The sequence below is a fragment of the Cydia strobilella genome, chromosome 2 (assembly GCF_947568885.1).
Source record: "Cydia strobilella chromosome 2, ilCydStro3.1, whole genome shotgun sequence".
In the NCBI taxonomy this organism is placed as follows: Eukaryota; Metazoa; Arthropoda; class Insecta; order Lepidoptera; family Tortricidae; genus Cydia; species Cydia strobilella.
The window spans coordinates 28,935,293-28,951,818 of NC_086042.1; the positions used below are offsets into that span (position 1 = coordinate 28,935,293).

The following is a 16,526-nucleotide window of genomic DNA, read 5'->3' on the forward strand; positions in this document are numbered from 1 at the left end:
ATCAAAGATAGATTTAACTCCGTAATAGATGTTTACAGTCTAAGGAAAAAACGTGCCTCGAAAATCAAGAAAATTTGATTCTCGTTCAGAGGGCGCCACTAGTTTTGGCCCACTGTCGTATAGATGGCGTTGACTGTTTCGTTTGTTATTTAACAAATTTAACGCATATCAGTGAAAGAACATGGGCCAAAATCATAAAAATAATTAATGCATATAAAAAAAATAATTTATCTATATTTAAATACATTTTATTGTATTTTTATAAATCTTAGTTTTTAGTTTTAAAGTGTGTCGACAGATGGCAGTGAATTTACTGGGGTTACAAAATTTACTATGACAGTACCGCTCTAGTGATTGAAATATTACTGCCAAACTGCGAAACAGTTTGATGGCAATTAGTTGAGCTCTTGTAATACATTTGTCTCAATTAAATATAAACATGCTATACTATTTTTATATTTATGAAGCTGCTGTTTTTGTAAAGAAATGCCCTTATCTGTTCAAAAACGACGACCGGTCTGGCCTAGTGGGTAGTGACCCTGCATGTGAAGCCGATGGTCCTGGGTTCGAATCCCGGTATTTATTTGTGTGATGAGCACAGATATTTGTTCCTGAGTCTTGGGTGTTTTATATGTATTTATGTATTTGTATATTATATACAAGAAACCCAAACAGACTTGTAATTGATTTTATGAAAAACAGTTATTATATTTAATGCTCTTCCAGATAATGTTAAGGATCTCCCTCTTAATTTATTTAAAACTCAACTTTATCGTTGGCTGGTAACTAAGATGTTTTACACTATAGATGACTTGTTTGCATGTAATATTAAGTAGAATTTAGATAGGTTTAAGTTTATGTTAAGTGTACATTTGCATGCTAACTAGCAAAATATGTCTTAGTGCAGAAATATGTTATCTATACCATCTCATTGTATATTATTTTAACTTAATAACTAAGCATGCAAATAATTCTAACTATTCTGTTAGACCTTTAGGGCCAGCAAAGACGGGTCCACTTTTACTGAGTTTTATAGTGAGGTACATGAATGAACTGACAAATAAAACTTAAAAATGTATATTAGAATGTGTTTACAAATACGAGTGTTGCCTGTGTGCGTCTAATTATTAAAAAGCTTCATCACAAAACCCACTTAAAAAACTCAGAGAAAGTCCAAGTAATCCTACAGAAATATTCCAAAAAAATGTTAATATATCATGACCACGAACCATTGCATAATCACAATGTTCAAAATATTTATCAGTATGGTTTTTACTCACTATTATTTTTACTCGCTTTTGGCGACATGTTTCGGATTCTTTGGGAATCCATCCTCAGGCAGTCGTCAAGTCTCCGCGGACTCTATCTGCGGACTGCCCCGCGCCTCCCGGCCCCGCCCCATCAGCGCGTGCGCAACGAGCGACGAGGCGGGCGGCGCGGGCAGTGCACGACGTACAACCGCCGCGGACACTCGTGCCTGAGGATGGATTCCCAAAGAATCCGAAACATGTCGCCAAAAGCGACTAAAAATAATAGTGAGTAAAAACCGTACTGATAAATATTTTGAAATATGTCTCACGATAGTTTAAGTGCCATTAATCACAATGTTTATACAATTAGGTCTTATTACTATGATATAAGGTACAATATGCGACTCTTTGGTACTAGAGGGATTACTGTCATCAAGGTATTAAATGTCACATGCAGCTTTGATAATGGACACCTTGTTACACTGGGTAAACGCAAGGCTGGCGGGCAGTACCTGCGCTACAAGGATGTGGTAAAACGCCACCTGTCGGCCACCGGCATATCGTGCGAGTCGTGGGAGGAGCTTGCAACTCGGAGATCGGACTGGCGAGCTGCTGTCAATACGGGTCTTGATAACTTTGAACGCACCCGGCTTGAAAATCTTGACGCCAAACGACAGCTTCGAAAAACTCGGCCCAAGCCCTCCTACAACTACACCTACAACTCATCTGGACAGCTCTACTGTGCTTCGTGCTGTCGGACTTTTAAAAACAAATTTGGATTTGCAAGTCACGCTCGCGCCTATGCGCGTAATAGTTATTAAAAACCCTTTTAGAAATAATAATATACAAATAAAACGCTTGTCGGGATGTCGCTGTCGACGGATACGTCTGGGAGGACATCATCATCATCATCACACTGGGTAAGTATCACATACCATGTTAAGTACCTACAATTGGTATGATTATGATAATACCTTTGACCTAATATTTATCCACTTTAGATTTTGGATCATACTGACGCATAGTTCTATAGCTTTCTTTGCAAAAATCGCAATCGTTTGCAAAATCTTCTTTTTTTCCTTTGAACAAACTGAGGTATTTTAACGACTTAAGGATTAGCAACACTGGATGCGTTCTGCGGTCAGCGATCAGGTCAAACCCGCATTATGTATGATCAACATTGACAGCAACCTTTGAAGTTTGACCTGACCGCTGCCCGCAGAACGCATCCAGTGTGGCAAATCGTTTAAGACCTTTCTTCTTGAGGGTCCAATCAATTTTTTGAACGTAGAGATTAACAAAGAGAATTAGTACAAAAAAATAAAATGACAATACACTTATATACAATGACTTACACATAAATACTTACACAAAACCTGATTAGGTAAGTAACGTACAGCAATCTATTTACGACTAATTAATTCCTCAAAGAACTAAGTCACAATCTATTGTATTTACAGTTGATTTCTTTTACGAAGTATTTACTTATTTATCTAGATAAAACGTTAATCACGCTAATAGATCGAGCGCCGCTAGAAGCACGTTTGCCTATTTCTCGGATTATCTCAGATACCAAGAGGCCTATTCTGATTCTGATCGTTTATTAAGGTTTTGATACGACCCAGAGTAATGAATGAAATGGCTAACGAGACGACACCTGAGGGTGAAATCAGAATGAGCTGCTAACACAGTTTGGTGGTCATGGGCAAGGTCAAACGACCCAAAGTAAGATGAAAACCATATAAAATCGTAAAACAAAACGGACTTCTGGGTGCGTAGCCAACATGCCAATAGTTAACCCTCCGTAGCGAAACGCAACTGTCACTGTCGCACTTATATGGAAGTATCACTCTTGAGAGAGGAGACTACGATACGCTACGGAGCGTTAACGATTGGCACGTTGGCTACGCACCCAGATCTGATCGGAGAATCGGTCTCTGTTAATGTTTATCTTGTACTGATACGACATTGGCGATCGCTCACGCTTATTGGTGCGCGCCAAATGCGAACGTGTAATTTAAGCATCTTGGTCGCACTTATTGATGTGCTTATTGGCAACTCGCACGCACTTCTTGATGCGCTTATTGGCAACTCGCACGCACTTATTGATGCGCTTATTGGCAACTCGCACACATTTATTGATGCGCTTATTGGCAACTCGCACTCATTTATTGGTGTACGTGAGATGCCTTTTATGGTACTACGACTTTGATTGAATTTCGCGTTCGTGAAGGTCGTAGAAACAAGATCGTACCCTTAACAAATTGTTGAATCAGAATCGACCTCCTTATATCAGTGTAATGAGAACAGTCGTCTTAGATAAAATACAGGGTATCAGTATCTCTTTAGTAAAAGAGTTTTTCTAGACTACAGTTAGTTAATACTTAGACCAGCTTTAGAAATGAAAGTCTGGCCATTGATGTTGCGGTTTGTTTATTTTTAATGAAAACCAGCATATTTCTTTTAAATTAAAAAAAACCGGCCAAGTGCGAGTCGGACAAGCGCACGAAGGGTTCTGTTCCGTAATCCGGAGCTGAGTTCCGTACCATTACGCAAAAAACCGGCCAAGTGCGAGTCGGACTCCCGCACCGAGGGTTCCGTACTTTTTAGTATTTGTTGTTATAGCGGCAACAGAAATACATCTGTGAAAATTTTAACTGTCTAGCTATCACGGTTCATGAGATACAGCCTGGCGACAGACGGACGGACGGACAGCGAAGTCTAATAATAATAGTCTAGTAGTAATAGGGTCCCGTTTTTACCCTTTGGGTAACCCTAAAAAACCACCGATTTCCAATGATGATGTAATTTTTTTTTCAGAAATTCAATTTAATGTAATGAAGGTAGTTAACTATTTAGTTCTAAAATTTCTTTGTGTGGTATACAGGTCAAAAAGGTTCGGGAAAACCGGCGTCTTTTCTATGGACATTACACATGTTAACGATTTGGATACATTTTTAGGGTTCCGTACCCAAAGGGTAAAAACGGGACCCTATTACTAAGACTCCGCTGTCCGTCTGTCCGTCGGTCTGTCCGTCTGTCCGTCTGTCACCAGGCTGTATCTCATAAACCGTGATAGCTAGACAGTTGAAATTTTCACAGATGGTGTATTTCTGTTGCCGCTATAACAACAAATACTAAAAACAGAATAAAATTAATATTTAAGGGGGGCTTCCATACAGCAAACATGATTTTTTTGCCGTTTTTTGCGGAATGGTACGGAACCCTTCGTGCGCGAGTCCGACTCGCACTTGGCCGGTTTTTCTAAGACTTAACTAGTCTCACAAACTTTTCCGCGGTTTTCGTGGCCTCGGTGAACTTGCTAATGACTTAGTATCATTAACATGCTAACGTTTTGTCGACGAGTATTTTCCAGTAGCTTGACATTGCCCGCTGTTTTCGTGGCCTAATAACCTCGGGTCCTTAACACGCTTACGCTTTGTCGAGTCAACAGCCTTACTGTCTATGCTTCTTTGTGATCTTTAAACTAATCTCACAAACTCTAATGACCGCGATGTTTTGTCGACGAGACTTTTCCAAGCAGCTTTTTTGCTACCGTAAAATGGGGTGAGAAGGGTTCGCGGGGAGAGTTGGGTTATGAATGGGGAGAGAAGGTATGAAAAGGGGGTGAGATAGGTTTTTAGGGCTACTGCTACAAAAATAATGTATTCCAATTTAAAATGAAGCTATAGTAATACTCATAATAAAAAAAAACGATCCAACACTTTCAAAATCACCTTTGTATGAAAACCCATATCACCTCAATTACGAGGGACTACGGTGTGAGGTGTTTTTTCTTGTTTATCGTAAAAGTTATAAAATGGAACTACCCATATAAAATACAAACGTCCGGAACACTTATTATATACACCATTCAGTTTGCATATGTAAAAATAAAATGTTATCGAGGTTTGAATGTCAGTTTTGCTCCTACTCACCCCATTTTACGGTACTTTTCCTGCTGTTGTCCTCGCCTCAGTGACCTCTAATGACCGCAGTCCTTAACACGCTTACGCTTTGTCGAGTCGAGAGTCTTTTCCAGGTCGCTCTTTGTCTCACCTCCCCCTTAATGGATTAAATTCTGAGAGTTCGATAGGTAAAAGTTTTATGGAATTGTAACCCTTTGGTGCCATTTTACTTTAGTGAGGAATAATTTCAAGAATAATTTAGTGAGGAATAATTTCAAATTTCAAAATTATTTATTTCACGTAATTTACACACATTGAAATACAAAACATTAAACAAACAACACATGAACACTACATAAACACATTAAAATTAGTTTCTTGTAACTAGATGCCATTGTCATATGTGCCATTTTCAACCAAAAGGGTACTTATTGTCGCTTGTCCGTAAGGCGCTATTTCCATATAGCTTCAATTAGAAATCAACCTTATCGACAAGCGACAATGTGGTACCTTTCTGATGAAAACATCTTTTTAACAGGCTTGCTCGAGGTTTGCTCACTGTTTTCAAACAACGAAATACACGTATTCGAGCTGTTGAAGTGAAAACATACCTAGTTTCCATCCTATAACTTTTTAACATGATACACATTAATTAGTAGTGGTAGGTATTTGTTTGTGGTAGTTACTTACTTTTTTTGTCTGTGTTTTTTGTTAGTGTCGTTGGCGTATGTGTCGCCACCAACTCATAGTTTTAAGTCAGGTCCCCACTGAAAACCAGCGCCTCGGATTACCGCGGCATTATGCTGAGTGGGGTCCTATTTTAGCGTCTAATGTTTTTTGTCTGTATGTTTCCTTTTTTTCATATATGTAATCTGTTGTGGCGTTAAATAAATGTATTTTCTTTCTTCTTTCTTTCAATTAATCTAGCGTCTATTAATTTCATTTGTTAATTAAGTAATCAAAATTCTAAACCACGAACAAGTATTGCGGTTACCATTGAAATTAATAACAAACATTCAAATATGTTATTGCTTATTTCCCTTCCATCAAGCTCATAAAGTAATTATTAGATTACTAATTAATCAGTGATACTCGCGGTGTCTTACCCTGAAAACGGGTTAATATTACATGCCGGGGTTCATTACGTGCTGTTGGATTTTTAATGTGCATTTCGAGACAGGTACAGAAGGGAAGTTTAAAATAGGAGGCAATTTAAACTTATATTGCGACATTAAAATGATATCTCTCTCGCTCCAATACATGTACGGACAAGTACGAGCAAAATGTACGCGGGCTGACATCATTTAGATATAATTTTGATGTCGCGAAGTTTGCAATGGCCTCTAGGTGTCGGCGAAGAAAGGGGAATCCGAAAGACTAGACCAGAGGGAGATTGCGCTATTTTATTTAAGAAAGTGCTTAAATCAGTAATATATAGCTGAATTAATTTTTAACAAGCAGAAACGTCTGCGATCGATGCTATTAAGCTTAAAATAAATTTAAAAGTGGAAAAATTACTGCCTTGGGTGAGACTTGAACTCACGGCCTCTGGATAGATACTCCAGCGCTCTGCCAACTGAGCCACCAAGACCTCATCCATAGTCAGCAAATCTTCCCACCCAGAGGCCGTGAGTTCAAGTCTCACCCAAGGCAGTAATTTTTCCACTTTTATATTTATTCTAAGCTTAATATATAGCTGGTCAAGCAAATCTTGTCAGTAAATAAGAACCAAAAAAACTATTCTCATTCATTTCTTTTGAGTGCTAGTACTAGTGTAAAACAAAGATAGTATGATTCTCTCTGTCTATGTTTGAAATAAGACAGTCCTTTGACAAACTATAGCTATATTTTGTCAACACTTCAGTATGACTTAAAGAACTATTAGAGATGTATTAGGGCAAGGCACATTCATTGACATAAAATAAGTATATTCTAAATTATTTTATGTTGTGTGTTGTTTGTGGTGATACAATTTGTTGAGTAAGTAGGTACTAGGTAATTAAAATGTTTCAAGAGTGCAAATGGGGCATTTTCTATGAAAAGGGACCTTATTGTCGATGGCGCTTACGCCGCACAGCGTGGCGCGGCATTGTATTTATATCGGAGCATCGTTAATAATGGCATAAGCGCCATCAACAATAAGGTCCCTTTTTATAGAAAATACCACAAATTATCCTTTTACATTATACATTTTGGATTTTGGGTTCGAGTATTCCACCAGAAGCCCATTCTGATTTTAATCTCTTGTTCTGAAACCGTTATGGATTTGATATGTTATGTCAGCTGTCAACAGTTAAACTGTCAGAGGCTGTAACGTAATTTGACTTAGTGCCACTTACACCATCCCACTAACCCAGGGTTAACCGGTTAAACCGTTAACCAAGTGTCAAATTCTACTTGTAACCATGGTATCTCCAGGTTTAACCGGTTACGCTGCACAACGTAGTGGCGGCCATGTTGAGCGGCGAGAGATGTTGGGACGCGGTGGTCTCCTTTTGCGACACAGTCATTTTGCAAAAGGAGACCGAGGAGATGGAACGGGAGGAAGACCCGAACGCTCTTCCGATCCGAATAAGGCGCATGGGAAGGAGGCGCAGGCGGTTTGCCGCTGTAAACCGCGCCATACCCCAGTAGGGCAGCGGGTAGGGGACCCGCATATTATTGCCCTACACGGGAGGGGGGAGGGTTAGTTATGCGTTTGCTGACTCTCCCCGAACCTGGTGTGAAGTCCCGGTTCAACCGGGCCAGGACTGCCGGGGGGGTGCCGTGGTCGACATGCTCGCGACCCCATTGCACCCCCCTCAACGGCATAGACGGAAACGCCGCAGGGGATGTTAGTGGGTATTCTCCTCCTCTTCCTCTGGCTAGCAGAGGAAGTTATGGGAGGAGCGAGTCCCACATACCACCCCCCAATGGGCTTCCCCAGCCTGGGGGTGAGATGCGTAAATGCATTTACCCCTGCGTCAAAAAAAAAAAAGGTTTTTTAACCGGTTAACCCCGGGTTAGTGGGATGGTGCAAGTGGCGCTTAGATTAGAGAACAAAATGGATAATCGACGTGTATATTTTTACGAACACGCGTAACTTTCTACAGAATTGCCCAATTACAGAATGTTATTGATTTTGTTTAAAGTCGAAACGTTTGCAAACGATGGCACATATAGTGGAAATATTTTTTAATTAAACATCTTTTAATTAATTTTTAAACTATGCAGAATCTTGAATAATTTATTCTAAATAGAGTCAAAATCCCTCTTCTGCTTGTTTTACATGTTTAACCTAGCCTACTGTGTTATCTCCGCTGTGCCCGTGAAAGCCCAAAGGGACGTCTTATATCAAAACTGTGTCCCCATTATGTATTCAAGGGTAGGTACAAGTAGCGAAGCGACACATGATTACATACTGAATTTACTTTAAAATGCATGATCCGTGATACTATACACTTAGCTAAATGTCAAATTGTACTGGTAACCATGGTAACTCCAGGCTTAACCGGTTAACCCCGGGATAGTGGAATGGTGCAAGTGAGCCTTAGTGCTGTCACAGAATAAGTAATTAGTATTATCATACAGAACGGCCACGCACCGCCCCGCCCCGGTTCGAATTACCTCGCCCCGCGACAGCAGATTGACGGCCGTTTGCCGGCCGATCAGGCCGCGTAGCTAACACGCCAATCGCTAACGCTCCGTAGCGATCGAAACGCAACTGTTGCTGTCGCACTAATATGGAAGTGTGATAGAGAGACACAAAGCGTTTCGTTGTCGAAGCGATAGAGCGATTGTCACCTTGATACTGTTTTTAAGCAACTTACTCACACTATGACGCATGCCGCGTGTACAGACGTGCCGTTCACACATAGAAACGCAAGTGATTTTTGATGTATAGCGTGTCCGCCCTGTGCACTGTCATGGTTTGTATAACAATAGTAGGAATAGATGTGACGTTTTCAACCAAAAGGTACATTGTCGCTTGTCGATAAGGTTGATTTCTAATTGAAGCTTTATGGAAATAGCGCCTTACTGACAAGCGACAATAAGTACCCTTTTGGTTGAGAATGGTACAAATATCACGGTCGTTCTTGTCTATGTCTACGTGACAGCGTGATAGAACGGTTTCCGTCACTTTTAATCGCGCGTTGATAAAAGGTGGCGGTTATTTTATCACGCGGATGAAGTCACGCATTATTAATATTATTATTTTATTTGGTAGGAAAACTTATAGCTAGAGTAACAAGTTAGGTAATGACATAGAAACAGTGAGCAATTACAAGTTTCCACAAATTGCGAAAATTTGCGAAATTACAAATCTACAAATCTAATAATACCTACTTTAGTTATGATTATATTTTGATTATCTTCCTAGAATTGGTTTAAACAGTGATTATGGATCGCAAGTTGATGTTAATATATTTTCATTTTTCTGTTTAAAAAGTCTATGAAAGTCAAATTGAATGAAACTTTAATTTTCTATAGAAAACATCTTCCAGCAGTCTTCCTTAAGTTACGTTTAGATGTGTGTTTTCACATTGCCCGATCCGATATCGGACGTCGGATGAAAGTAAAATGTGAGACATATGTGTTTTTCTGTATTTATTTATTCATTTAATTAATTAGTTATTATTAAAAAACGATAGATAACGCAAAAAGGCGGACTTGATGACATATATGGCACCTCCTGCAGCTGTTTTTCTCATAGGCGCCTTCCGACATCTATCAGCCATGTCGGAGCCCCCCGTCAGCTGTCGGACCGATAATATTTGTTTGTGTGCGTATGTGTAGGCATAATGTTTATTGTTGTAGTGACCGCTAAAGAAGCGACCGGGCGCGCCCCCGCGGCCTGACTACGGAGATGTAGGATTCTACATCCGATATCGGATCGGGCAATGTGAAAACACTCTTCGGGTCATTATAAATGTAATACTTTCGTCTCCATATTTTAACTTACATCTTTTACTTACATCTTTTTCTCTTACTTACATATTTTACTTCATATTTTAACTGTTTCTGTACTTCCGCTGTCGCTCTTAAAATGTATTTTTTTAACTTACATTTATTGTCCATTCCTTGAATCCCAGTCAATACCTGCAACAATAGAGTTATAAATATCTCAATAAATGGGTATTTATTAAAAGCAACAACGTATAAATATCAACATCTGGGACGGTACAGTTTTAAATAAATATTATTCCCACGGTAAGCTCAAGAAAGCTTGTGTTGTGGGTACTCTTTTTTTTTTTTTTTTAATTTATTGAATAAGGAAGCAAATTACAGTTTTTTTAGATCATTACAAGACCCATCGTAGGCAAAACCTTATGGAGGTTTGTGTGCCGATGGGGAGTTCGAGAATAACATAAAGAAAAACAATATTATATCCTATATCTTATCATAAATATGATTCTTAGTATACATAGCTTGTGTCGTTAGTTTTTAATAAGTGCATTTTAACGACATTTTTTATATGTTTACCATTTAAATATTTAGCACAAACAACTTCTGGCAGATCATTCAATATTTTAGGTAATATATATGTGTACAGCCTAGTGCCATATATGTTGTTATATTTGGGTATACAATATTTGTTTTGGTTCTGTAGACATCTTAGTTTTGTACATCTTTTGTGTTCTTTTAGTTTAGTAACATGGTGATATTCTTCTGTTAGTATGGCTAGTTTACACATATTTTGAACTCAGACTCAGACAACGATATATATTAATATACAAATACTTTAATACATAGAAAATACCCATGACTCAGGAACTCTCTGTGCTTATCACACAAATAAATGCCCTTACCGGGATTCGAACCCAGGACCATCGGCTTCATAGACAGGGTCACTATCCACTAGGCCAGACCGGTCATCTGTTACTGTACCATTAAAAAAAAACAAGATTTACCTATAATTTATTTAACAATAGGTACGCATATTCCTAACAGAACGCAGAACTGATGGCCGGTGGGGCCGGAAGGTTCTGGAGTGGCATCCGCGTACCGGAAGACGAACTGCCGGTAGGCCTCCAACGAGATGGAGCGACGACCTGGTGAAGGTCGCGGGAATTCGGTGGATGCGAGCGGCACAGGATCGGTCGGAGTGGCGAGCCTTGGGGGATGCCTATATCCAGCTGTGGACGTCTATCGGCTGACATGATGATGATGATGACGCATATCCCATTGTAAAATTATTATTTTACGTAAGAATCTCGTTCGTGTAACTATTACCACTAAATTAATAACGATGTCGATTAAGTGATTGTCCAAGCGATATCCAATAATCAGTTAATATTGCGTTTTCGCACAATAATGTACAAGCGGTGACCCAATTTACGGATATTGTCAGTTGGGCCCATGTATTACGCAAATACCTCTGTTACATATTTGGCAATTGGACTTATCAATAAATTTAAAATAAAATAGACACCCAAGTGCGAGTCGGACTCGCCCACCGAGGGTTCCGTACTTTTTCGTATTTGTTGTTATAGCGGCAACAGAAACACAACATCTGTGAAAATTTCAACTGTCTAGCTATCAAGGTTATGAGATACAGCCTGGTGACAGACACGGACAGATGGAGAGACGGATAGACGGATAGACGGACAGTAGAGTCTCCCCCATTTTTACCCTTTGGGTACGGAACCCTAACAAAACATTATTTTGTGCACCCCTTCAAAGTACCTACTCATATGGTAAGAGGATAATTGACCACTTCTCCAAACAAATAGTCCCCATATTATTCCTCTTATCTCTGGATATTAAAATTATGGAAAATATTTTACCCGTAGCTATGCCCCTTCGTTTGACTTTTTTCGATTTTTTGATTAGGTTTTATAAGGGTAAGAAGTAAAAAACAGATTCATACAAATTTTTAATAATAAAGTTGCACCCATAACAGAAAAAGTAAGGGCAAATCGCCTAGCATGGTACGGGCATGTGATGCGGAGGGATGAAAGTCATGTGACGAGAAAGGTATTAAGAATGAATGTGGAGGGAGGTACGAGGAGAGGAAAACCGAGGAAAAGGTGGATGGACTGTGTGAAAGATGATATGAAACTAACGCAAGTGAATGATGAGATGACGGGTGACTGAGAGGTATGGAAGAAAAAGACATGCTGCGCCGACCCCAAGTGAATGGGACAAGGGCAAGCGAATGATGATAATAATAGAAAAAATCCAAAAAAATATAGCATTAGCCATACATCATAATAATATAGCGTCCACACGCGCAGTGTCAGAAACTAACTTTTGCTTGATTTTATCATGTTATGGTCGATAACACGCCTACAGGACACTAACCCCCCGTTTGCGTCCGTCTGTAACCCCTATAAAGGCCTAACCTCAAACAGACTTCGAATTACTAATTAATTTGACTGACTATCACACCGTGTACATACAATACGATTTTTTTTTATTACATGTATTTTTCATTCATTCATTCATTTATTCCTTTATAAAACATAGTTTTACATGTCAAATATTTTCATATTTACAACTATTTACATCCAAGTTACATAGCAAAACAAATCAAAAAAAATTACATCAATTGAAATGTTCATATAGCTTCGATAGCCACCTGGTATTTATATTTCCTTAAAATAATATCGCTATGCAAAGAAAAATTGTTTAAAATGTATACTATTCAATTTGAGGACAAAAATGTAGCCGCCATTGTTATGACGTCATAAGAGCATTCAGCAGTCGGCTAACGCCATAAACCCCTTAGCCACTCCGTCACGACGAGAATTTATATATTATATAGGTATATAGTATTATATAATCTGTGGTATTGTGGTTACTTTAAAAATCACAAATCAAAATATTTGATAAAATAATTTAATTTGTTCCCAAAGTTGATAATGTAACGGCTCGGGCACGACATTGCGCGACTGGCGGCGGCAGCAACCATAGGTTGGAGCGAGACAGCGATCGGACCTTTCGTTCCCACCTATGGTTGCCGCTGCCGCCGCCGCCGGTCGGGTAAAGTCGTGGCTGGGCCGTAAAAGCACAGAATAAGTAATAGTATTATCATACAGAAGGGCCACGCACCGCCCCGCCCCGACTCGAATTACTTCGCCCCGCGACACCAGACTGACGGCCGGTTGCCGGCCGCTCAGTACTATTTTTAAGCAACACTCACACTATGACGCATGACGCGTGTACAGACGTGCCGTTCACACATAGAAACGTCCTGTGGCAAAAGTTTCGACGTCGGTATGACAGGCGGCCTAACTAAGGGTCCGCATTAATTGGGGGCGATTTAAAATTAATTTCGCGGAAATTCAATTTTCCCAAGTGGCATATCAAATTAGTTGACACTTCAAATTAAATAAAAAAAATTAAGCACCCGACTCTGCAGCCAGAAAATGCCAGCCTTTGTCCCTTTATTCGTGGCCGTTAAGAAAAGTTTTTGAATAAGGTAATTAAATTAATTATGGTTTCTAATTGAGTGAGGAGTTGGCTAATTTGTACCTACTTAATTTTGTAATATAAAATTTTGGAAGAACAATAGCTATAGGTAAAAGTGAACTGATTTCATAATGTACCTTTTTGGGTAAAACTTTTTTTAAACACAATGAAATTTCAGCAAAGGTAGTCAGAACAAGATAACTCTGCGGCGATTTTTACGACGTGCAAGTGTCATTTAAACGTCATAATTTAATAGAGGGTTCCCCTCATCTGGCAGAATATTTGTCAGAAAAACACTTCGCATAATACCTATCGCAGATAAATTTTAGTGGAATGATAATTTCGCATAAATTATACTTGCCATAATAGTCATTTCGCATAATATTCATTTGGCAGAATTTTCTAAGTCGGTTAGGTTAAGGTTTTCTGTATGTATGTTTAATATTATGCGAAGGGTATCGTACCAAACGACATTTCTGCCAAGTATGCAATACAAAAATATGTCTAAAAACTTTCTGCTACACAATAGGGAACCTTTCATACAAGTTTGACATTTAAAATAACACATCCACGTCTGTGCTAGAAAAATAGCTGCAGAGTTATCTTGGTCTGACTCAATAAGTATTTTATATTATATTTTTACTCCTCTAATTAAAGAGTCTCATTGAAACGACAAACACTAATAAGTACCTATTAAAATATATATTACAAAATATTCAGAAAAGTGTTTAGTTACACTATTTTCCTTCCTTTTCTCCTTAGTACGACTACCCGTTTTGTTATAATTGCAATATCTTAGTTATTTGACCCGAAGAGATACCTACATACAAACATTGAAAGTTAAATAAAAGCTTGCAAAACTAAAAATAACGCTAAATAAACGACAAAAACCCTAGTAAATTGTTTTACACAGCAAACAACCAAAAACCTATTACGTAACTCAAACATTTTAATCCAACAAACTATTTCCCAACTATCCTAAGGGAAAACTAATCGTCCTGTCCGCCCGCCATTTTCTGCCCGCCATTTTTCTCAGCTGTCAGCGAGTGACCCGCGCATTTGTCATTCGGCCGCTTTCGGCCGCGGTCGTGACGGCTCGGAAGTGTTGCCAATTTATATTTTTTATACTTACATTTTTTCTGACGTCTTTAGGTTGAGTAGATGTATTAGGTGGGTTATGGTTGCTTTTTAGGGTTCCGTACCCAAAGGGTAAAAACGGGACCCTATTACTAAGACTCCGCTGTCCGTCTGTCTGTCTGTCACCAGGCTATATCTCATGAACCGTGATAGCTAGACAGTTGAAATTTTCACAGATGATGTATTTCTCTTGCCGCTATAACAACAAATACTAAAAAGTACGGAACCCTTGGTGCGCGAGTGCGACTCGCACTTGGCCGGTTTTTTTTTCGTATTAAGGTGACATTTCCTTAACAAAAAAAAAGCGTAAACGTGACACTCTGTTTTCAAATGCAGCTGTATCTTGTCGCTTCGTTGTGGCAGCCGCTTTAACTGTCAATATCAATGTTTTAGGGAAGGCAGCAAACACGTAGGTATCAGAAGGTCAAGAAATATTTAACAAACACGAACAAATAATCAGATTTTTCAAGCTTTTATTATGTTCAAACATGAATTTTGACTAGGCATATTTATCTGGAATAAATCGCTTCTAAAGTAGCATAAAATATCAATGGAAAAATGGATAAAAGCCACGTCACAACCTGTCACTCTGACGACTCGAATAGCCCACGTGAATGCGCTCCAATGTAACAGTGACCCAGTTCACAGTTACAAAATGACCGATAAAGTAAGTAGGTATCATAATGATTCTACTAGACTCACCGGTCAATTCTAACAACGTGATAATTACTAGATACGAGAACAATATGGGATCTAATAGATACGTAATAGTTTAGTTCTCAACTAGTTATCTTTTGCATTTCGATTCGAGAAACCAATTGTCATTTCACGCTACAATTATTGTGACGTTTTGGGATATACATTAAATATCCATTGGATGTCTAAGTAATATCTTAAGCAAATCTTAATGAGATCGTTCAAGAGGACATTCGGAATCGCGGAAATGTCAAATTTGACATACTTTGAACAAGTTTGGGAACAAATTAAATTATTTTATTAAATATTTTGATTTGTGTTGTTTTAAGTAGTCACACTACTATATATAAATTAAAAACTGTAATAGATGTCATATATTAAAGAAAAAGTGACGAAGCCCTCCAGTGGTGAAGGCCGGATTCGAACCGGCGTCTTTAGCTATCGCGGCTAACGCCATGAACCCCTAGGCCACCCCGCCACGGCGGTGCCCGTCCGAATTTCTCGACTATATGCCATCTTAGCAAGACTAGGCGTCTTTGACCAGCTCTAAGGGCAAGCAGTGCGCGCCTGCACCTCCTAAACGAACTCCTCACGGATTTACGTTGTAGCGAGAGAGACTGGTGCTGCCATCTATGAACAAGTTTGGGAACAAATTAAATTATTTTATTAAATATTTTGATTTGTGTTGTTTTAAGTAGTCACACTACTATATATAAATTAAAAACTGTAATAGATGTCATATATTAAAGAAAAAGTGACGAAGCCCTCCAGTGGTGAAGGCCGGATTATCCGGTTATCGTTTCTGTAAATATCTAGTGGATATCTAGTTGATATCTAGATCATTGTTCGAATTGGCCCGTAAGTGCTAAGCCCCGGAAAACGGTATATATTATGGTATTGACAACAATGAAACTACTATAGTTAGTTTAGTTACTGGATCCGGGCGTCTGGCAGTTTGGTGGAGGTCAGACTGACAGGCCAAAAACATTTGTCAGTTGGAAAAAAGTTGACGCTCAAAAGTGGTCATGGTTTTTCATTTGTAGTCTGCCTTTTTCGCACTGAAGAAATATTCATATGATGGCTTCCCTTTTGCCCACATTAATTATCTAAAAATGTAAGCGTGATAATAGGTCTGTGTAAG

At 38.9% G+C, this 16,526-nt stretch overlaps 1 protein-coding gene across 1 annotated transcript in view; it reads right to left on the reverse strand.

Annotated features, from left to right (window-relative positions):
* The window catches only part of LOC134755156 (protein madd-4), a 504,570-nt gene that overhangs the window by 266,352 nt on the left and 221,692 nt on the right, over nucleotides 1-16,526 (reverse strand). The window contains exon 2 of the mRNA XM_063691660.1: nucleotides 10,204-10,237. The gene's annotated coding sequence lies outside the window, so the exon portion shown is untranslated. The remainder of the gene's footprint in view (nucleotides 1-10,203; nucleotides 10,238-16,526) is intronic.